Raw genomic sequence first — 25,193 nt, 5'->3', positions numbered from 1 at the left:
CAGACGGAGAGAGACACACAGACAGAGAGAGACACACACAGACAGAGAGAGACACATACGCAGAGAGACACACACAGAGACACACAGATAGAGAGACATACAGAGAGAGAGACACACACACAGACAGAGAGAGACACACAGACAGAGAGAGACACAGAGAGAGACACACACAGACAGAGAGAGAAAGACACACACAGACAGAGAGAGACACGGAGAGAGACACACAGACAGAGAGACACAAACAGACAAAGAGAGACACAAAGAGAGACACACAGACAGAGAGAGAGACACACACACAGAGACAGAGAGAGACACAGAGAGAGAGACACACAGACAGAGAGAGACACAGAGAGACACACACAGACAGAGAGACACACCTAGAGAGACACACACAGAGAAACAAAGACAAAGATCCCCCGTATAGCCTTAACAGACTGTAGGGGCAAGTGCTGTGAGCAAGCACCTATAAAGGCCGGCACGGCACACGAGGGGGTGAGAGAAACACACAGAGCCCTTTGGTGGCTTATCTCAGGACAGGATTACTGGAATATTTTATTTTAAATTCATGAACTTACATTTCCTTTGTGGAGACATACATGATATAACATGTGATACTGTACTGTAACGTATTTGTGTGTCTACTGCATATTAAAGTTTTGGCAGAGTGAGTGACGCTAAAACTAACGTTCCTCCCCGTAATCATAGATCCTTTGATGTATTAAAATGCACTTTTTTAAAAATACAACAACATATTGTATAAATATTTCTGGAATTTTAGTATTGTACATTACCGTGCCGATAAATACTGCTACAAATGGCGAAATAAAGAAAATTATAGTTTATGAAGTGAATGGTTTTAAAAATATTATACCGGCGGTTGGATTTGAACCTGTGACCTTTTGACTCCTGACGCCTGACGGCGAGGTTTGTAAGTATATAAAACACAATAATAATTAAATTAAAAAGGGGGCCTAAGGCATCACGGTACTGAATGAACCTACAGGCAGGCGCGACACCTTCTCACCTAATGCTAGTGGATTGATTTTGAATGGAAGCCCCTCCTACGAATTTGGTGGTTCCCGGAACCTGCGTTAGACCCCCTTAATAAAAAGTCGAGGGGCTTAGCCCAGTGCGCCACTGCGCCAGTTGATAACCAACGGCACATCCTGGCCATATAACTGCTACCTGTCTCCCGGCCGTACATCTTCAATGTGTTAATCACTTTTAAACATTGACAAATCCGGTGTACATACTTTCAGAATATTTTGTTTAATTTCATCCTCCCGATAAACACCGCAATAAATGACTAAGTAAATATGATTGTTTAAAAGTCATTAAAAAAGTTTTGATCGGGTTGGATTTGAACTCGCGACCTATCGACCGCCGCCGCCGTGTGGCTACGGTGGAGTATTGCACTCCGGGCCTATGGCGAGCCCTTTGATGGCTCATCACGGTACAGGATTACTGCGATATTTTATTTTACATTAATAAACTTATATTTCATATGTGGAGACATACATGACATCACATGTGATACTGTACTGTAACGTATTTGTGTGTCTACTGCATTTTAAAGTTTTCGCAGCGTGAGTGAGGCTAAAACTAACGTTGATCCCAGTAATTATAGATCCGTTAAAGTATTTTAAAATGCATTTATTTTTTAATACAATAACATCTTGTATAAATAATTCTAGAATTCTTGTATTGTACATAACCATGCCGATAAATACTGCTACAAATGATGAAGAAAAGACAATTATAGTTTATGAAGTGATTTTTTTAAATATATTATACCTGCGGTTGGATTTGAACCCGTGACCTTTTGACTCCTGACGCCTGGCGGCGAGGTTTGTAAGTATATAAAACACAATAATAAATATTGATTTGAAGCCTTCGTGACTGCAGGAATCCATACTCTTTGGTTTTTTCGGTAAGGTCACTTAGGTAGAAGAAGGCAAATAATAATAATAGATCACGACGTTTCGATTGCCACACAAGCAACCGTCTTCAGGTGGGAGTGAGAAACAGGCTGCTGCAACAAGTCCTTATATAGAGAGCCGAGAGGGGGGAGGGGGGGTTGCCACATCGGGCAAGAGGGTGGGGGCTGGAGCTTGTGCTGACGATGTGGCCATTGTATTGTGAGATATTAACATGTCAATGTGTAGTTGACGGTATATCCGCCACTAGGAGGATAGAGCGCTGAACAGGGTGAAGGAAAGGTGCGGAGATGATCGAGGGTCGAGTGTAATGACGGTAGATCAGCCACTAGAGGATAGAGCGCACAGCAGGAGACACAAACAGACGGAGAGAGACACACAGACAGAGAGAGACACACACAGACAGAGAGAGACACATACGCAGAGAGACACACACAGAGACACACAGATAGAGAGACATACAGAGAGAGAGACACACACACAGACAGAGAGAGACACACAGACAGAGAGAGACACAGAGAGAGACACACACAGACAGAGAGAGAAAGACACACACAGACAGAGAGAGACACGGAGAGAGACACACAGACAGAGAGACACAAACAGACAAAGAGAGACACAAAGAGAGACACACAGACAGAGAGAGAGACACACACACAGAGACAGAGAGAGACACAGAGAGAGAGACACACAGACAGAGAGAGACACAGAGAGACACACACAGACAGAGAGACACACCTAGAGAGACACACACAGAGAAACAAAGACAAAGATCCCCCGTATAGCCTTAACAGACTGTAGGGGCAAGTGCTGTGAGCAAGCACCTATAAAGGCCGGCACGGCACACGAGGGGGTGAGAGAAACACACAGAGCCCTTTGGTGGCTTATCTCAGGACAGGATTACTGGAATATTTTATTTTAAATTCATGAACTTACATTTCCTTTGTGGAGACATACATGATATAACATGTGATACTGTACTGTAACGTATTTGTGTGTCTACTGCATATTAAAGTTTTGGCAGAGTGAGTGACGCTAAAACTAACGTTCCTCCCCGTAATCATAGATCCTTTGATGTATTAAAATGCACTTTTTTAAAAATACAACAACATATTGTATAAATATTTCTGGAATTTTAGTATTGTACATTACCGTGCCGATAAATACTGCTACAAATGGCGAAATAAAGAAAATTATAGTTTATGAAGTGAATGGTTTTAAAAATATTATACCGGCGGTTGGATTTGAACCTGTGACCTTTTGACTCCTGACGCCTGACGGCGAGGTTTGTAAGTATATAAAACACAATAATAATTAAATTAAAAAGGGGGCCTAAGGCATCACGGTACTGAATGAACCTACAGGCAGGCGCGACACCTTCTCACCTAATGCTAGTGGATTGATTTTGAATGGAAGCCCCTCCTACGAATTTGGTGGTTCCCGGAACCTGCGTTAGACCCCCTTAATAAAAAGTCGAGGGGCTTAGCCCAGTGCGCCACTGCGCCAGTTGATAACCAACGGCACATCCTGGCCATATAACTGCTACCTGTCTCCCGGCCGTACATCTTCAATGTGTTAATCACTTTTAAACATTGACAAATCCGGTGTACATACTTTCAGAATATTTTGTTTAATTTCATCCTCCCGATAAACACCGCAATAAATGACTAAGTAAATATGATTGTTTAAAAGTCATTAAAAAAGTTTTGATCGGGTTGGATTTGAACTCGCGACCTATCGACCGCCGCCGCCGTGTGGCTACGGTGGAGTATTGCACTCCGGGCCTATGGCGAGCCCTTTGATGGCTCATCACGGTACAGGATTACTGCGATATTTTATTTTACATTAATAAACTTATATTTCATATGTGGAGACATACATGACATCACATGTGATACTGTACTGTAACGTATTTGTGTGTCTACTGCATTTTAAAGTTTTCGCAGCGTGAGTGAGGCTAAAACTAACGTTGATCCCAGTAATTATAGATCCGTTAAAGTATTTTAAAATGCATTTATTTTTTAATACAATAACATCTTGTATAAATAATTCTAGAATTCTTGTATTGTACATAACCATGCCGATAAATACTGCTACAAATGATGAAGAAAAGACAATTATAGTTTATGAAGTGATTTTTTTAAATATATTATACCTGCGGTTGGATTTGAACCCGTGACCTTTTGACTCCTGACGCCTGGCGGCGAGGTTTGTAAGTATATAAAACACAATAATAAATATTGATTTGAAGCCTTCGTGACTGCAGGAATCCATACTCTTTGGTTTTTTCGGTAAGGTCACTTAGGTAGAAGAAGACAAATAATAATAATAGATCACGACGTTTCGATTGCCACACAAGCAACCGTCTTCAGGTGGGAGTGAGAAACAGGCTGCTGCAACAAGTCCTTATATAGAGAGCCGAGAGGGGGGAGGGGGGGTTGCCACATCGGGCAAGAGGGTGGGGGCTGGAGCTTGTGCCGAGGATGTGGCCATTGTATTGTGAGATATTAACATGTCAATGTGTAGTTGACGGTATATCCACCACTAGGAGGATAGAGCGCTGAACAGGGTGAAGGAAAGGTGCGGAGATGATCGAGGGTCGAGTGTAATGACGGTAGATCAGCCACTAGGGGGATAGAGCGCACAGCAGGAGACAGAAAGAGACAGAGAGAGACACACAGACAGAGAGACACACCTAGAGAGACACACACAGACAGGGAGAGACACACACAGACAGAGAGAGACACACACAGACAGAGCGACACACAGACAGAGAGACACACACATAAACACACAGAGAGAGACACACAAAGACAGAGAGAGACACACAGACAGAGAGAGACACACACAGACAGAGAGAGAGAGAGACACACACAGAGAGAGACACACAGAGAGACACACAGAGAGAAAGAGAAACACACACACAGAGACACAAAGAGACACACAGACAGAGAGAGAGACACACCTAGAGAGACACACACACAGAGAGAAACAAAGACAAATATCCCCAGTATAGCCTTAACAGACTGTAGGGGCAAGTGCTGTGAGCAAGCACCTATAAAGGCCGGCACGTCATACGAGGGGGTGAGAGAAACACACAGAGCCCTTTTGTGGCTTATCACAGGACAGGATTACTGGAATATTTTATTTTAAATACATGTACTTACATTTCCTTTGTGGAGACATACATGATATAACATGTGATACTGTACTGTAACGTATTTGTGTGTCTACTGCATATTAAAGTTTTGGTAGCGTGAGTGACGCTAAAACTAACGTTGCTCCCAGTAATCATAGATCCATACTCTTTGGTTCTATTCGGTAAAGTCACTTAGGTAAAAAATAAAACAACAAAAATCACGACGTTTCGGCCACAACACAAGCGGCCTTCATCAGGTGAAGGGATCAGGCTGTCTCGAGGACAGCGCTGGAGTGAAACACAGCCACGCTCAGACCGCGACCTTTAAGCTGTGTGCGAGGAAACAAGGTGCCTTGACAAAGGAATTAGCATAAAAATTAGCATTTGCTTGTCCGTCTTAGCATAGAGGTGGTGTACGTGCGGGTGCACGTGCCGGTTGGCGCGGGGGGAGGGGGAGTTTACCTATTGATGGGGTGAAAAGGGAATTTTTAAGAGCTGCGAAAGTTTGGGGTACCACTACTTGAAAAATATACTGTACCATTGAAAATTAGTTTAATGTTTGGTTCGATTTAGAACATCTTTCCAATGGTTGCTTAATTTGAAACCATCTTCTCGGTTAAAATTGTGTCTGTGTTTGTAGATCTGAATTGCCTCGTGAACAAATCTCTGATAAAAACCCGTGGGTTTGCAAAGGACCTTGGTATCGGAGAAAATTATATCGTGATCACCCACAGCGTTGTAACAGTGATCAGCTACAGCATAAGAATTCGTTTTGCCGTGTTTCAAATCTTATATAAATATTCAGTTTCAGTTTATTTATTTTGGCATAGCCCTGTGAGCCATTCGGCTCTTGAATCGGGTGCAACCGCAACAAACGAAAAAAAAACAAAAACACGAACAAGAAAAACATCTTAAAGTGACTTTGTGTGACTGGGCAAAACAGAAAATCCATGGAAAAAAACAGCAAAATATTCCTGAAAAAAATCACCGTACACCACCAACGCTCTGTGCAAAAAATCCCAGTGGGATGCAAGTCAAACAACAACAACCACAAGAAACTTAGATTAAGGCCATCAGTCTAACTCCGTACTACAACAAAACAAAAACATGTCCAAACCCAAAAAACTTTTCGAAATCAACAAAAACTAAAGCCATAATTGCAACGTAACAGTGATCATAGGGACTGTGACCGAATTTTTTTTACAATAAATTACATAAATAAATAATATAAATAGCAGCGGCGTTCCTTGCCTCTATAAAACATGAGGCCAGTATTTTGTTCACTCTTGCCTGGCGACTGACGAGAGAGAGACGCTGAATGGTCGAAACCTGTCCAGAGTTTGCTTGTGTTGAAGCAACACTGCTGATTGTTGTGTACTCCCACACAAGAAGGCCACGTTGGCCGATGGGATGTGTCAATTGTACTTTAGATATGGGAGGAAAGAGGAGGCGGATGATCTCCTGGGAACTGATGCTTCAATCTCTCCGCCTTTTTTTCACAAAAATACCCTCCAACCAACTAGCAGGCGTTCTGGATTTTAACTGTGGTGACACGCGTTTACTTAATGAGTGTATACAGTTGTTACGGTAGTTCCGTGTTTATTATTACGTGTCTTGTTTAATATAACAGCACCATGCCTGGCCCTGACTAAGTAATGTATTTGCTACTCTTTTGGGTTTTTCGGTAAACTCACGTAGGTAAAAAAAAGAAAAACAACTACATTTATATTCTTGGTTCTTTCGATAAACTCACATAGAAGGGAACCAATAAAATATTATTTTAAAATATTAAAATCCCGAAAGAATATGAATCCCTGCAGTCACGAAAGCTTTAAATCAAAACTTAATGTATTTTTTTTTACCTACGTGACTTTACCGAAGAGAGAAAACAAAGACTACGAATCATTGTAGTCACGAAAGCTTCAAATCTCTAAATATATTTGCTGCCATGCATTACGACATCGAACATGGGGGTTCCTACGTTGGGCAAATGCAGTGCGCGACGGATTTATCAATCATCAGGCGCGTGCAGCGTTGCCAGCACAAGCTTCACCCGAACGTGAGAGGAGAGGCGCTTGGGGCGATGACGGCACTGGCGTGGCGGGTCGCCAGCCCCGAAGTGTGGCAACCCCGCACCCAGACACATCCCGTCCACTGAAACAGCTCTCTGCCCGTCACTACTCTACCTAGGGGGGCCGTCCATAAATGACGTCACGCGATTTTGGACGATTTTTTGACCTCCCCCCCTCTCTCCTCCCCCCGCTCTTCGTCACACGACGTCACAAAGTCAGACACACCCCCCTCAAATATGACGTCACAAAGCTCTGCCCCCCCCCCCAATTTTTTTTTATAAAACATGCTTCAAATCGCTTTAAACTATTGTCATTGTAGTGCGTATTTAATGCGGAGCTGCACTCTGATGTTGTAGGAGAAAACATTTATTTTAAAAAGTATATTTATTAAGGAGAACGTGTTGTCTATATTTATTTAAAGTTGCGCATTTTGATGTGACGTCACATTTCTCAACCCCCACCCCCCTTCCTCGTCACACATCGTCACAAACGTCTGACACCCCCCCCCCCTCTAGGTGCGTGACGTCATTTATGGACGGCCCCTTAAATATATAAAGTATATTTAAGGGGCCGTCCTCAACATGGACACCCCCCTCATTAATAATCATGAGCAGGTGACGTCCTCCACATGGACATCCCCCTCATTAATAATCATGAGCAGGTGACGTCACTCCACATGGACACCCCCTCATTAATAATCATGAGCAGGTGACGTCACTCCACATGGACATCCCCCTCATTAATAATCATGAGCAGGTGACGTCACTCCACATGGACACGCCCCCGCATTAATAATCATGAGCAGGTGACGTCCTCAACATGGACACCCCCCTCATTAATAATCATGAGCAGGTGACGTCACTCCACATGGACACGCCCCCGCATTAATAATCATGAGCAGGTGACGTCCTCAACATGGACACCCCCCTCATTAATAATCATGAGCAGGTGACGTCCTCCACATGGACACCTCCCTCATTAATAATCATGAGCACGTGACGTCACTCCACATGGACACCCCCTTATTAATAATCATGAGCAGGTGACGTCACTCCACATGGACATCCCCCTCATTAATAATCATGAGCAGGTGACGTCCTCCACATGGACACGCCCCCGCATTAATAATCATGAGCAGGTGACGTCCTCCACATGGACACCCCCCCTCATTAATAATCATGAGCAGGTGACGTCACTCCACATGGACACCCCCTCATTAATAATCATGAGCAGGTGACGTCACTTCACATGGACATCCCCCTCATTAATAATCATGAGCAGATGACGTCCTCCACATGGACACCCCCCTCATTAATAATCATGAGCAGGTGACGTCACTCCACATGGACACCCCCTCATTAATAATCATGAGCAGGTGACGTCACTCCACATAGACATCCCCCTCATTAATAATCATGAGCAGGTGACGTCCTCCACATGGACACCCCCTCATTAATAATCATGAGCAGGTGACGTCACTCCACATGGACATCCCCCTCATTAATAATCATGAGCAGGTGACGTCCTCCACATGGACACGCCCCCGCATTAATAATCATGAGCAGGTGACGTCACTCCACATGGACATCTCCCTCATTAATAATCATGAGCAGGTGACGTCCTCCACATGGACACCTCCCCCTCATTAATAATCATGAGCGGGTGACCTCCTCCACATGGACCCCCCCCCCTCATTAATAATCATGAGCAGGTGACGTCACTCCACATGGGGGGCGTGGCGCCTCCGCCTCCCTCCTCGGCGTCAACTCACAACCCTCACTACAATGACAGAACCCTCACGTCATCACGTGATCTCCGTAACGCTATTGTAGAGACATAGAAGTAAAAATGACGTCATGATGAACGAGGCATCATAACCCTAAAATGAAACAAGTCAGTCACCAATGACGCAATGAATATATGACGTCGCGCTCTGCTTTTCGCTTGCAAGTTTCAGATTTACTGAACCACACCCGTCCTTGGACGTGCGGAAGGCTACTTAATTAGTCACACGGCCGTGATTGGATCCTATAACCGTGTAGCGATGTTCGATAACAACTCAAAGCCTGAAACGTCTCCCAATATATTCTCTTGTATTGAAGTGTTGAGTTTTTTGTACAATGTGAATTTTTTTTGCAATGACTAATAAAATGAACGTTAAAGCAAGAGGGCGAGTGTGTGTCGATACTGAATGTGACTGAGACTCGAGGCCCGGAGTTTGAATTTGAACTCGCGACCTATCGACTGCCGCCGCCGTGTGGCTACGGTGGAGTATTGCACTCCGGGCCTATGGCGAGCCCTTTGATGGCTCATCACGGTACAGGATTACTGCGATATTTTATTTTACATTAATAAACTTATATTTCATATGTGGAGACATACATGACATAGCATGTGATACTGTACTGTAACGTATTTGTGTGTCTACTGCATATTAAAGTTTCGGCAGCGTGAGTGAGGCTAAAACTAACGTTGATCCCAGTAATCATACATCCGTTCAAGTATTAAAATGCATTTTTTTAAATACAATAGCACATCTTGTATAAATAATTCTAGAATTCTTGTATTGTACATAACCATGCCGATAAATACTGCTACAAATGATGAAGAAAAGAAAATTATAGTTTATGAAGTGATTTTTTTAAATATATTATAACTGCGGTTGGATTTGAACCCGTGACCTTTTGACTCCTGACGCCTGGCGGCGAGGTTTGTAAGTATGTAAAACACAATAATAATAAATATTGATTTGAAGCCTTCAAGACTGCAGGAATCCATACTCTTTGGTTCTTTCCGTAAGGTCCCTTAGGTAGAAGAAGAAAAATAATAATAATAGATCACGACGTTTCGTTTGCCACACAAGCAACCGTCTTCAGGTGGGAGTGAGAAACAGGCTGCTGCAACAAGTCCTTATATAGAGAGCCGAGAGGGGGAGGGGGGGTTGCCACATCGGGCAAGAGGGTGGGGGCTGGAGCTTGTGCTGAGGATGTGGCCATTGTATTGTGAGATATTAACATGTCAATGTGTCATTGACGGTATATCCGCCACTAGGAGGATAGAGCGCTGAACAGGGTGAAGGAAAAGCGCGGAGATGATCGAGGGTCGAGTGTAATGACGGTAGATCAGCCACTAGGGGGATATAGCGCACAACAGGAGACACAAACAGACGGAGAGAGACACAGAGAGAGAGAGAGACACACAGACGGAGAGAGACACACACAGACATAGAGACACAAGCATACAGATAGAGACACACACAGACAGAGAGAGACACACACAGAGAGAGAGACACACACAGACCGAGAGAGACACACACAGAGAGACACAAGCATACAGATAGAGACACACACAGACAGAGAGAGACACACACAGACAGAGAGAGACACACACAGACAGAGAGAGACACACAGAGAGAGACACAAAGCGACACACACAGACAGAGAGAGACACAAACAGACGGAGAGAGACACACAGAGAGACACAAACAGACAGAGAAAGACACACACACAGAGAGAGAGACACACATACAGAGAGAGACACACACACACAGAGACACACACAGATAGAGAGAGACACACACAGACAGAGAGAGACACACACATAGACACAGAGACACAAACACAGACAGAGAGACACACACAGAGAGAGAGACACAGAGAGAGAGACACAGAGAGAGAGAGAGACACACACAGCCAGAGAGAGACACATAGAGAGAGACACACACAGAGACACACACAGACAGAGAGACACACAGAGAGAGAGACACACAGACAGCGAGAGACACACAGAGAGAGAGAGACACACACACACAGACAGAGAGAGACACACAGACAGAGAGAGACACAGAGAGAGAGACACACACAGAGAGAGACACACAGACAGAGAGAGACACAGAGAGACACACAGACAGAGAGGCACAAACAGACAGAGAGAGACACACAGAGAGACACAGACGGAGAGAGACACACACACAGAGAGACACACAGACAGAGAGAGACACAGAGAGACACACACAGACAGAGAGAGACACAGAGAGAGAGAGACACACACAGACAGAGAGAGACACATAGAGAGAGACACACACAGAGACACAGAGAGAGAGAAACATGTACAAAGATCCCCCTATAGCCTTAACAGACTGTAGCGGTAAGTGCTGTGAGCAAGCACCTATAAAGGCCGGCACGGCATACGAGGGGGTGAGAGAAACACACAGAGCCCTTTGGTGGATTATCTCAGGACAGGATTACTGGAATATTTTATTTTAAATTCATGAACTTACATTTCCTTTGTGGAGACATGCATGATATAACATGTGATACTGTACTGTAACGTATTTGTGTGTCTACTGCATATTAAAGTATCGGCAGCGTGAGTGACACTAAAACTAACGTTAATCCCAGTAATCATTCATCCGTTGCAGTATTAAAATGCATTTTTAAAAAATACAATAACACATCTTGTATAAATAATTATAGAATTCTTGTATTGTACATAACCATGCCGATAAATACTGCTACAAATGATGAAGTAAAGAAAATAGTTTACGAAGTGAATTTTTAAAATATATTATAACGCCGGTTGGATTTGAACCCGTAACCTTTTGACTCCTGGCGCCTGGCGGCGAGGTTTGTAAGTATATAAAACACAATAATAATAATTAAATTAAAAAGGGGGCCTAAGGCATCACGGTACTGAATGAACCTACAGGCAGGCGCGACACCTTCTCACCTAATGCTAGTGGATTGATTTTGAATGGAAGCCCCTCCTACGAATTTGGTGGTTCCCGGAACCTGCGTTAGACCCCCTTAATAAAAAGTCGAGGGGCTTAGCCCAGTGCGCCACTGCGCCAGTTGATAACCAACGGCACATCCTGGCCATATAACTGCTACCTGTTCCCCGGCCGTACATCTTCAATGTGTTAATCACTTTTAAACAATAACAAATCCGGTATACATACTTTCAGAATATTTTGTTTAATGTCATCCTCCCGATAAACACCGTAACAAATGACTAAGTAAATATGATTGTTTAAAAGTCATTAAAAAAAAGTATTACTCGGGTTGGATTTGAACTCGCGACCTATCGACCGCCGCCGCCGTGTGGCTACGGTAGAGTATTGCACTCCGGGCCTATGGCGAGCCCTTTGATGGCTCATCACGGTACAGGATTACTGCGATATTTTATTTTACATTAATAAACTTATATTTCATATGTGGAGACATACATGACATAGCATGTGATACTGTACTGTAACGTATTTGTGTGTCTACTGCATATTAAAGTTTCGGCAGCGTGAGTGAGGCTAAAACTAACGTTGATCCCAGTAATCATACATCCGTTCAAGTATTAAAATGCATTTTTTTAAATACAATAGCAAATCTTCTATAAATAATTCTAGAATTCTTGTATTGTACATAACGGTGCCGATAAATACTGCTACAAATGATGAAGAAAAGAAAATTATAGTTTATGAAGTGATTTTTTAAAAATATATTATAACTGTGGTTGGATTTGAACCCGTGACCTTTTGACTCCTGACGCCTGGCGGCGAGGTTTGTAAGTATATAAAACACAATAATAAATATTGATTTGAAGCCTTCGTGACTGCAGGAATCCATACTCTTTGGTTTTTTCGGTAAGGTCCCTTAGGTAGAAGAAGAAGAAGACAAATAATACTAGATCACGACGTTTCGATTTCCACACAAGCAACCGTCTTCAGGTGTGAGTGAGAAACAGGCTGCTGCAACAAGTCCTTATATAGAGAGCCGAGAGGGGGGAGGGGGGGTTGCCACGTAGGGCAAGAGGGTGGGGGCTGGAGCTTGTGCTGAGGATGTGGCCATTGTATTGTGAGATATTAACATGTCAATGTGTAGTTGACGGTATATCCGCCACTAGGATGATAGAGATGAACAGGGTGAAGGAAAAGCTCGGAGAAGATCGAGGGTCGAGTGTATTGACAGTAGATCAGCCACTAGGGGGATAGAGCTCACAGCAGGAGACACAAACAGACGGAGAGAGACACACAGAGAGAGAGACACACACATACAGAGAGAGACACAAACAGACGGAGAGAGACACACAGAGAGAAACACACAGACAGAGAGAGACACAGAGAGAGATACACACACAGAGAGACATACACAGACAGAGACACACACACAGAGAGACATACACAGACAGAGAGAGACACAGAGAGAGAGACACACAGAGAAACAAAGACAAAGATCCCCCGTATAGCCTTAACAGACTGTAGGGGCAAGTGCTGTTAGCAAGCGCCTTTGAAGGTTGGAACGGTACACGAGGGGGTGGGTGGCCAGCACCACGCTCGACCGCCTTTGTCTCCCAAGTGGCAATGTTTACACACCGCCCCAGGTACTCATTTGAGGCTGAGTCGACCTAGGGGAGGCCCGGGACCGGTTCAGATAATCGTCACTGGTGTAGGCCGTGAGCGGGAATTGAACACAGGTCGCCAGGTTCATAGTGCAGGGCGCTAACCGCTACATTATTGCTCCCCACCAGAGAGAGACACACACACACAGGGACACACAGAGAGAGACACACACAGACAGAGAGAGAGACACATAGAGAGAGACACACACAGACACATACAGAGAGAAATACACACAGACAGAGAGAGACACACACCTAGAGAGACACACAGAGAGAGAGAAACAAAGACAAAGATCCCCCGTATAGCCTTAACAGACTGTAGGGGCAAGTGCTGTGAGCAAGCACCTATAAAGGCCGGCACGACATACGAGGGGGTGAGAGAAACACACAGAGCCCTTTGGTGGATTATCACAGGACAGGATTGCTGGAATATTTTATTTTAAATTCATTAGCGTACATGTCCTTTGTGGAGACATACATGACATAACATGTGATACTGTTCTGTAACGTATTTGTGTGTCTACTGCATTTTAAAGTTTTCGCAGCGTGAGTGAGGCTAAAACTAACGTTGATCCCAGTAATTATAGATCCGTTAAAGTATTTTAAAATGCATTTATTTTTTAATACAATAACATCTTGTATAAATAATTCTAGAATTATTGTATTGTACATAACCATGCCGATAAATACTGCTACAAATGATGAAGAAAAGACAATTATAGTTTATGAAGTGATTTTTTAAAATATATTATAACTGCGGTTGGATTTGAACCCGTGACCTTTTGACTCCTGACGCCTGGCGGCGAGGTTTGTAAGTATATAAAACACAATAATAATAAATATTGATTTGAAGCCTTCGTGACTGCAGGAATCCATACTCTTTGGTTTTTTCGGTAAGATCCCTTAGGTAGAAGAAGACAAATAATAATAGATCACGACGTTTCGATTGCCACACAAGCAACCGTCTTCAGGTGGGAGTGAGAAACAGGCTGCTGCAACAAGTCCTTATATAGAGAGCCGAGAGGGGGGAGGGGGGGTTGCCACATCGGGCAAGAGGCTGGAGCTTGTGCTGACGATGTGGCCATTGTATTGTGAGATATTAACATGTCAATGTGTAGTTGACGGTATATCCGCCACTAGGAGGATAGAGCGCTGAACAGGGTGAAGGAAAGGTGCGGAGATGATCGAGGGTCGAGTGTAATGACGGTAGATCAGCCACTAGAGGATAGAGCGCACAGCAGGAGACATGGGTTTGCAAAGAACCTTGGTATCGGAGAAAATTATATCGTGATCACCCACAGCGTTGTAACAGTGATCAGCTACGGCAGAAGAATTCGTTTTGCCGTGTTTCAAATCTGATATAAATATTCAGTTTCAGTTTATTTATTTTGGTATAGCCCTGTGAGCCATTCGGCTCTTGAATCGGGTGCAACCGCGACAAACAAACTAAAAACTAAAAACACGAACAATAAAAAACATCTTAAAGTGACTATGTGTGACTGTGCAAAACAGAAAATCCATAAAAAAACGGCAAAATATTCCTGAAAAAAATCACCGTACACCACTAACGCTGTGTGCAAAACATCCCAGTGGAATGCAAGTCAAACAACAACAACAACAACAACCACAAGAAAACTTAGATTAAGGCCATCAGTCTAACTCTGTACTGCAATAAAAACAAACATGTCTAAAGCCAAAAAAAGTTTTCGAAATCACCAAAAACTAAAGCCATAATTGCAACGTAACAATGATCATAGGGACTGTGACCGAATATTTTTTACAATAAACTACATAAATAAATAATATAAATAGCAGTGGCGTTCCTTGCCTCTGTAAAACATGAAGCCAGTATTTGGTTCACTCTTGCCTGGCGACTGACGAGAGAGAGAGAGACGCTGAATGGTCGAAACCTGTCCAGAGTTTGCTTGTGTTGAAGCAACACTGCTGATTGTTGCGTACTCCCACACAAGAAGGCCGCGTTGGCCGATGGGATGTCAATTGTACTTTAGATATGGGAGGAAAGAGGAGGCGGATGATCTCCTGGGAACTGATGCTTCAATCTCTCCGCCTTTTTTTCACGAAAATACCCTCCAACCAACTAGCAGGCGTTCTGGATTTTAACTTTGGTGACACGCGTTTACTTAATGAGTGTATATAGTTGTTACGGTAGTTCCGTGTTTATTATTACGTGTCTTGTTTAATATAACAGCACCATGCCTGGCCCTGACTAAGTAATGTATTTGCTACTCTTTTGGGTTTTTCGGTAAAGTCACGTAGGTAAAATAAAAAATGAAGAACAACTACATTTATATTCTTGGTTCTTTCGGTAAAGTCACGTAGAAGGGAACCAATAAAATATTATTTAAAAATATTAAAATACCGAAAGAATATGAATCCCTGCAGTCACGAAAGCTTTAAATCAAAACTAAATGTATTTTATTTTTACCTACCTGACTTTACCGAAGAGAGAAAACAAAGAGTACGAATCATTGTAGTCACGAAAGCTTCAAATCTATAAATATATTTGCTGCCATGCATTACGACATCGAACACGGGGGTTCCTACGTTGGGCAAATGCAGTGCGCGACGGATTTATCAATCATCAGGCGCGTGCAGCGTTGCCAGCGCAAGCTTCACCCGAACGTGAGAGGAGAAGCGCTTGGGGCGATGACGGCACTGGCGTGGCGGGTCGCCAGCCCCGAAGTGTGGCAACCCCGCACCCAGACACATCCCGTCCCCTGAAACAGCTCTCTGCCCGTCACTACTCTACCTAGGGTGGCCGTCCATAAATGACGTCACGCGATTTTGGACGATTTTTTACCCCCCTCTCCTCCCCCTCCCCCGTCACACGGCGTCACAAAGTCAGACACACCCCCCCTCAAATATGACGTCACAAAGTTCTGCCCCCACCCCCCAAATTTTTTTTTATAAAACATGCTTCAAATCGCTTTAAACTATTGTCATTGTAATTTTGATTTAAAGCTTTCGTGACTGCAGTAATTCATATTCTTAGTTTTTTCGGTAAAGTCACGTTGAAGAGAAACAACAAAATAACAAAATATATATAAAACAATAAAAAATTCTCACGACGTTTCGACCATAACTCAAACGGTCATCATCATGATGATGACCGTCATGATGATGACCGTTTGAGTTATGGTCGAAACGTCGTGAGAATTTTTATATATATATTTTGTTATTTTGTTGTTTCTCTTCAACGTGACTTTACCGAAAAAACTAAGAATATATATTGTCATTGTAGTGCGTATTTAATGCGGAGCTGCACTCTGTTGTTGTAGGAGAAAACATTTATTTAAAAAAAGTATATTTTTTAAGGAGAACGTGTTGTCTATATTTATTTAAAGTTGCGCATTTTGATGTGACGTCACATTTCTCAACCCCCCACCCCCCTTCCTCGTCACACATCGTCACAAACGTCTGAGCCCCCCCCCCCCTTTTGGTGCGTGACGTCATTTATGGACGGCCCCTTAAATATATAAAGTATATTTAAGGGGCCGTCCTCAACATGGACACCCCCCTCATTAACAATCATGAGCAGGTGACGTCACTCCACATGGACACCCCCTCATTAATAATCATGAGCAGGTGACGTCCTCCACATGGACACCCCCTCATTAATAATCATGAGCAGGTGACGTCACTCCACATGGACACCCCCCCCTCATTAATAATCATGAGCAGGTGACGTCACTCCACATGGACACCCCCTCATTAATAATCATGAGCAGGTGACGTCCTCCACATGGACACCCCCCTCATTAATAATCATGAGCAGGTGACGTCACTCCACATGGACACCCCCTCATTAACAATCATGAGCAGGTGACGTCCTCCACATGGACACCCCCCCCTCATTAATAATCATGAGAAGGTGACGTCACTCCACATGGACACCCCCTCATTAATAATCATGAGCAGGTGACGTCACTCCACATGGACACCCCCCTCATTAATAATCATGAGCAGGTGACGTCCTCCACATGGACACCCCCCTCATTAATAATCATGAGCAGGTGACGTCACTCCACATGGACACCCCCTCATTAATAATCATGAGCAGGTGACGTCCTCCACATGGACACCCCCCCTCATTAATAATCATGAGCAGGTGACGTCCTCAACATGGACACCCCCCTCATTAATAATCATGAGCAGGTGACGTCCACCACATGGACCCCCCCCTCATTAATAACCATGAGCAGGTGACGTCACTCCACATGGACACCCCCTCATTAATAATCATGAGCAGGTGACGTCACTCCACATGGACACCCCCCTCATTAATAATCATGAGCAGGTGACGTCCTCCACATGGACACTCCCCTCATTAATAATCATGAGCAGGTGACGTCACTCCACATGGACACCCCCTCATTAATAATCATGAGCAGGTGACGTCCTCCACATGGACACGCCCCCTCATTAATAATCATGAGCAGGTGACGTCCTCAACATGGACACCCCCCTTATTAATAATCATGAGCAGGTGACGTCCACCACATGGACCCCCCCACTCATTAATAACCATGAGCAGGTGACGTCACTCCACATGGACATCCCCCTCATTAATAATCATGAGCAGGTGACGTCACTCCACATGGACACCCCCTCATTAATAATCATGAGCAGGTGACGTCCTCCACATGGACCCCCCCCCCCCCCACCATTCATAATAATTAACGGGTGACGTCACTCCACATGGGGGGCGTGGCGCCTCCGCCCCCCTCCTCGGCGTCAACTCACAACCCTCACTACAAAGGCAGAACCCTCACGTCACGTGATCTCCGTAACGCTATTGTTGAGACATCGAAGTAAAAATGACGTCATGATGAACGAGGCATTATAACCTTAAAATGAAACAAGTCAGTCACCAATGACGCAATGAATATATCAAGTCGCGCTCTGCTTGTCGCTTGCAAGTTTCAGATTTACTGAACCACACCCGTCCTTGGACGTGCGGAAGGCTAGTGAATTAGTCACACGGCCGTGATTGGATCCTATAACCGTAGAGCGATGTTTTATAACAACTCCACGGAAAAATGTAACTGCTATGAATAAGGGGCAAAGCCTGAAACGTCTCCCAATATATTCTCTTGTATTGAAGTGTTGAGTTTTTTGTACAACGTGAATTTTTTTTTTTGCAATGACTAATGAAATAAACGTTAAAGCAAGAGGGCGAGTGTGTGTCGATACTGAATGTGACTGAGACTCGAGGCCCGGAGTTTGAATTTGAACTCGCGACCTATCGACTGCCGCCGCCGTGTGGCTACGGTGGAGTATTGCACTCCGGGCCTATGGCGAGCCCTTTGATGGCTCATCACGGTACAGGATTACTGCGATATTTTATTTTACATTAATTAACTTATATTTCATATGTGGAGACATACATGACATAACATGTGATACTGCACTGTAACGTATTTGTGTGTCTGCTGTGTATTAAAGTTTTGGCAGCGTGACTGACGCTAAAACTAACGTTGCTTCCAGTAATCATTGATCCGTTGCAGTATTAAAATGCATTTTTTTTAAAAATACAATATCACATCTTGTATAAATAATTCTAGAATTCTTGTATTGTACATAACCATGCCGATAAATACTGCTACAAATGATGAAGAAAAGAAAATTATAGTTTATGAAGTGATTTTTTTAAATATATTATAACTGCGGTTGGATTTGAACCCGTGACCTTTTGACTATTGACGCCTGGCGGCGAGGTTTGTAAGTATATAAAACACAATAATAATAAATATTGATTTGAAGCCTTCAAGACTGCAGGAATCCATACTCTTTGGTTCTTTCCGTAAGGTCCCTTAGGTAGAAGAAGAAAAATAATAATAATAGATCACGACGTTTCGATTGCCACACAAGCAACCGTCTTCAGGTGTGAGTGAGAAACAGGCTGCTGCAACAAGTCCTTATATAGAGAGCCGAGAGGGGGAGGGGGGGTTGCCACATCGGGCAAGAGGGTGGGGGCTGGAGCTTGTGCTGAGGATGTGGCCATTGTATTGTGAGACATTAACATGTCAATGTGTCATTGACGGTATATCCGCCACTAGGAGGATAGAGCGCTGAACAGGGTGAAGGAAAAGCGCGGAGATGATCGAGGGTCGAGTGTAATGACGGTAGATCAGCCACTAGGGGGATATAGCGCACAACAGGAGACACAAACAGACGGAGAGAGACACACACAGACATAGAGACACAAGCATACAGATAGAGACACACACAGACAGAGAGAGACACACAGAGAGAGAGAGACACACACAGACCGAGAGAGACACACACAGAGAGACACAAGCATACAGATAGAGACACAAACAGACAGAGAGAGACACACACAGACAGAGAGAGACACACACAGACAGAGAGAGACACACAGAGAGAGACACAAAGCGACACACACAGACAGAGAGAGACACAAACAGACGGAGAGAGACACACAGAGAGACACAAACAGACAGAGAAAGACACACACAGAGAGAGAGAGACACACACATACAGAGAGAGACACACACACACAGAGACACACACAGATAGAGAGAGACACACACAGACAGAGAGAGACACACACATAGACACAGAGACACAAACACAGACAGAGAGACACACAGAGAGAGAGAGACACAGAGAGAGAGACACAGAGAGAGAGAGAGACACACACAGCCAGAGAGAGACACATAGAGAGAGACACACACAGAGACACACACAGACAGAGAGACACACAGAGAGAGAGACACACAGACAGCGAGAGACACACAGAGAGAGAGAGACACACACACACAGACAGAGAGAGACACACAGACAGAGAGAGACACAGAGAGAGAGACACACACAGAGAGAGACACACAGACAGAGAGAGACACAGAGAGACACACAGACAGAGAGGCACAAACAGACAGAGAGAGACACACAGAGAGACACAGACGGAGAGAGACACACACACAGAGAGACACACAGACAGAGAGAGACACAGAGAGACACACACAGACAGAGAGAGACACAGAGAGAGAGAGACACACACAGACAGAGAGAGACACATAGAGAGAGACACACACAGAGACACAGAGAGAGAGAGAGAGAAACATGTACAAAGATCCCCCTATAGCCTTAACAGACTGTAGCGGTAAGTGCTGTGAGCAAGCACCTATAAAGGCCGGCACGGCATACGAGGGGGTGAGAGAAACACACAGAGCCCTTTGGTGGATTATCTCAGGACAGGATTACTGGAATATTTTATTTTAAATTCATGAACTTACATTTCCTTTGTGGAGACATGCATGATATAACATGTGATACTGTACTGTAACGTATTTGTGTGTCTACTGCATATTAAAGTATCGGCAGCGTGAGTGACACTAAAACTAACGTTAATCCCAGTAATCATTCATCCGTTGCAGTATTAAAATGCATTTTTTAAAAATACAATAACACATCTTGTATAAATAATTATAGAATTCTTGTATTGTACATAACCATGCCGATAAATACTGCTACAAATGATGAAGTAAAGAAAATAGTTTACGAAGTGAATTTTTAAAATATATTATAACGCCGGTTGGATTTGAACCCGTAACCTTTTGACTCCTGGCGCCTGGCGGCGAGGTTTGTAAGTATATAAAACACAATAATAATAATTAAATTAAAAAGGGGGCCTAAGGCATCACGGTACTGAATGAACCTACAGGCAGGCGCGACACCTTCTCACCTAATGCTAGTGGATTGATTTTGAATGGAAGCCCCTCCTACGAATTTGGTGGTTCCCGGAACCTGCGTTAGACCCCCTTAATAAAAAGTCGAGGGGCTTAGCCCAGTGCGCCACTGCGCCAGTTGATAACCAACGGCACATCCTGGCCATATAACTGCTACCTGTCCCCCGGCCGTACATCTTCAATGTGTTAATCACTTTTAAACAATAACAAATCCGGTATACATACTTTCAGAATATTTTGTTTAATGTCATCCTCCCGATAAACACCGTAACAAATGACTAAGTAAATATGATTGTTTAAAAGTCATTAAAAAAGTATTACTCGGGTTGGATTTGAACTCGCGACCTATCGACCGCCGCCGCCGTGTGGCTACGGTAGAGTATTGCACTCCGGGCCTATGGCGAGCCCTTTGATGGCTCATCACGGTACAGGATTACTGCGATATTTTATTTTACATTAATAAACTTATATTTCATATGTGGAGACATACATGACATAGCATGTGATACTGTACTGTAACGTATTTGTGTGTCTACTGCATATTAAAGTTTCGGCAGCGTGAGTGAGGCTAAAACTAACGTTGATCCCAGTAATCATACATCCGTTCAAGTATTAAAATGCATTTTTTTAAATACAATAGCACATCTTGTATAAATAATTCTAGAATTCTTGTATTGTACATAACCATGCCGATAAATACTGCTACAAATGATGAAGAAAAGAAAATTATAGTTTATGAAGTGATTTTTTTAAATATATTATAACTGCGGTTGGATTTGAACCCGTGACCTTTTGACTCCTGACGCCTGGCGGCGAGGTTTGTAAGTATATAAAACACAATAATAATAATTATTGATTTGAAGCCTTCAAGACTGCAGGAATCCATACTCTTTGGTTCTTTCCGTAAGGTCCCTTAGGTAGAAGAAGAAAAATAATAATAATAGATCACGACGTTTCGTTTGCCACACAAGCAACCGTCTTCAGGTGGGAGTGAGAAACAGGCTGCTGCAACAAGTCCTTATATAGAGAGCCGAGAGGGGGAGGGGGGGTTGCCACATCGGGCAAGAGGGTGGGGGCTGGAGCTTGTGCTGAGGATGTGGCCATTGTATTGTGAGATATTAACATGTCAATGTGTCATTGACGGTATATCCGCCACTAGGAGGATAGAGCGCTGAACAGGGTGAAGTAAGAGCGCGGAGATGATCGAGGGTCGAGTGTAATGACGGTAGATCAGCCACTAGGGGGATATAGCGCACAACAGGAGACACAAACAGACGGAGAGAGACACAGAGAGAGAGAGAGACACACAGACGGAGAGAGACACACACAGAGAGACACAAGCATACAGATAGAGACACACACAGACAGAGAGAGACACACACAGACAGAGAGAGACACACACAGACAGAGAGAGACACACAGAGAGAGACACAAAGCGACACACACAGACAGAGAGAGACACAAACAGACGGAGAGAGACACACAGAGAGACACAAACAGACAGAGAAAGACACACACACAGAGAGAGAGACACACATACAGAGAGAGACACACACACACAGAGACACACACAGATAGAGAGAGACACACACAGACAGAGAGAGACACACACATAGACACAGAGACACAAACACAGACAGAGAGACACACACAGAGAGAGAGACACAGAGAGAGAGACACAGAGAGAGAGAGACACACACAGCCAGAGAGAGACACATAGAGAGAGACACACAGAGACACACACAGACAGAGAGACACACAGAGAGAGAGACACACAGACAGCGAGAGACACACAGAGAGAGAGAGACACACACACACAGACAGAGAGAGACACACAGACAGAGAGAGACACAGAGAGAGAGACACACACAGAGAGAGACACACAGACAGAGAGAGACACAGAGAGACACACAGACAGAGAGGCACAAACAGACAGAGAGAGACACACAGAGAGACACAGACGGAGAGAGACACAGAGAGAGAGAGACACACACAGACAGAGAGAGACACATAGAGAGAGACACACACAGAGACACAGAGAGAGAGAAACATGTACAAAGATCCCCCTATAGCCTTAACAGACTGTAGCGGTAAGTGCTGTGAGCAAGCACCTATAAAGGCCGGCACGGCATACGAGGGGGTGAGAGAAACACACAGAGCCCTTTGGTGGATTATCTCAGGACAGGATTACTGGAATATTTTATTTTAAATTCATGAACTTACATTTCCTTTGTGGAGACATGCATGATATAACATGTGATACTGTACTGTAACGTATTTGTGTGTCTACTGCATATTAAAGTATCGGCAGCGTGAGTGACACTAAAACTAACGTTAATCCCAGTAATCATTCATCCGTTGCAGTATTAAAATGCATTTTTAAAAAATACAATAACACATCTTGTATAAATAATTATAGAATTCTTGTATTGTACATAACCATGCCGATAAATACTGCTACAAATGATGAAGTAAAGAAAATAGTTTACGAAGTTAATTTTTAAAATATATTATAACGCCGATTGGATTTGAACCCGTAACCTTTTGACTCCTGGCGCCTGGCGGCGAGGTTTGTAAGTATATAAAACACAATAATAATAATTAAATTAAAAAGGGGGCCTAAGGCATCACGGTACTGAATGAACCTACAGGCAGGCGCGACACCTTCTCACCTAATGCTAGTGGATTGATTTTGAATGGAAGCCCCTCCTACGAATTTGGTGGTTCCCGGAACCTGCGTTAGACCCCCTTAATAAAAAGTCGAGGGGCTTAGCCCAGTGCGCCACTGCGCCAGTTGATAACCAACGGCACATCCTGGCCATATAACTGCTACCTGTCCCCCGGCCGTACATCTTCAATGTGTTAATCACTTTTAAACAATAACAAATCCGGTATACATACTTTCAGAATATTTTGTTTAATGTCATCCTCCCGATAAACACCGTAACAAATGACTAAGTAAATATGATTGTTTAAAAGTCATTAAAAAAAAGTATTACTCGGGTTGGATTTGAACTCGCGACCCATCGACCGCCGCCGCCGTGTGGCTACGGTAGAGTATTGCACTCCGGGCCTATGGCGAGCCCTTTGATGGCTCATCACGGTACAGGATTACTGCGATATTTTATTTTACATTAATAAACTTATATTTCATATGTGGAGACATACATGACATAGCATGTGATACTGTACTGTAACGTATTTGTGTGTCTACTGCATATTAAAGTTTCGGCAGCGTGAGTGAGGCTAAAACTAACGTTGATCCCAGTAATCATACATCCGTTCAAGTATTAAAATGCATTTTTTTAAATACAATAGCAAATCTTCTATAAATAATTCTAGAATTCTTGTATTGTACATAACGGTGCCGATAAATACTGCTACAAATGATGAAGAAAAGAAAATTATAGTTTATGAAGTGATTTTTTAAAAATATATTATAACTGTGGTTGGATTTGAACCCGTGACCTTTTGACTCCTGACGCCTGGCGGCGAGGTTTGTAAGTATATAAAACACAATAATAATAAATATTGATTTGAAGCCTTCGTGACTGCAGGAATCCATACTCTTTGGTTTTTTCGGTAAGGTCCCTTAGGTAGAAGAAGAAGAAGACAAATAATACTAGATCACGACGTTTCGATTTCCACACAAGCAACCGTCTTCAGGTGTGAGTGAGAAACAGGCTGCTGCAACAAGTCCTTATATAGAGAGCCGAGAGGGGGGAGGGGGGGTTGCCACGTCGGGCAAGAGGGTGGGGGCTGGAGCTTGTGCTGAGGATGTGGCCATTGTATTGTGAGATATTAACATGTCAATGTGTAGTTGACGGTATATCCGCCACTAGGATGATAGAGATGAACAGGGTGAAGGAAAAGCTCGGAGAAGATCGAGGGTCGAGTGTATTGACAGTAGATCAGCCACTAG

The sequence above is a fragment of the Petromyzon marinus genome, chromosome 15 (assembly GCF_048934315.1).
Source record: "Petromyzon marinus isolate PM22_M1 ecotype Great Lakes invasive population chromosome 15, UKy_Petmar_22M1.pri1.0, whole genome shotgun sequence".
In the NCBI taxonomy this organism is placed as follows: Eukaryota; Metazoa; Chordata; class Hyperoartia; order Petromyzontiformes; family Petromyzontidae; genus Petromyzon; species Petromyzon marinus.
This window is presented reverse-complemented; position numbering follows the sequence as displayed.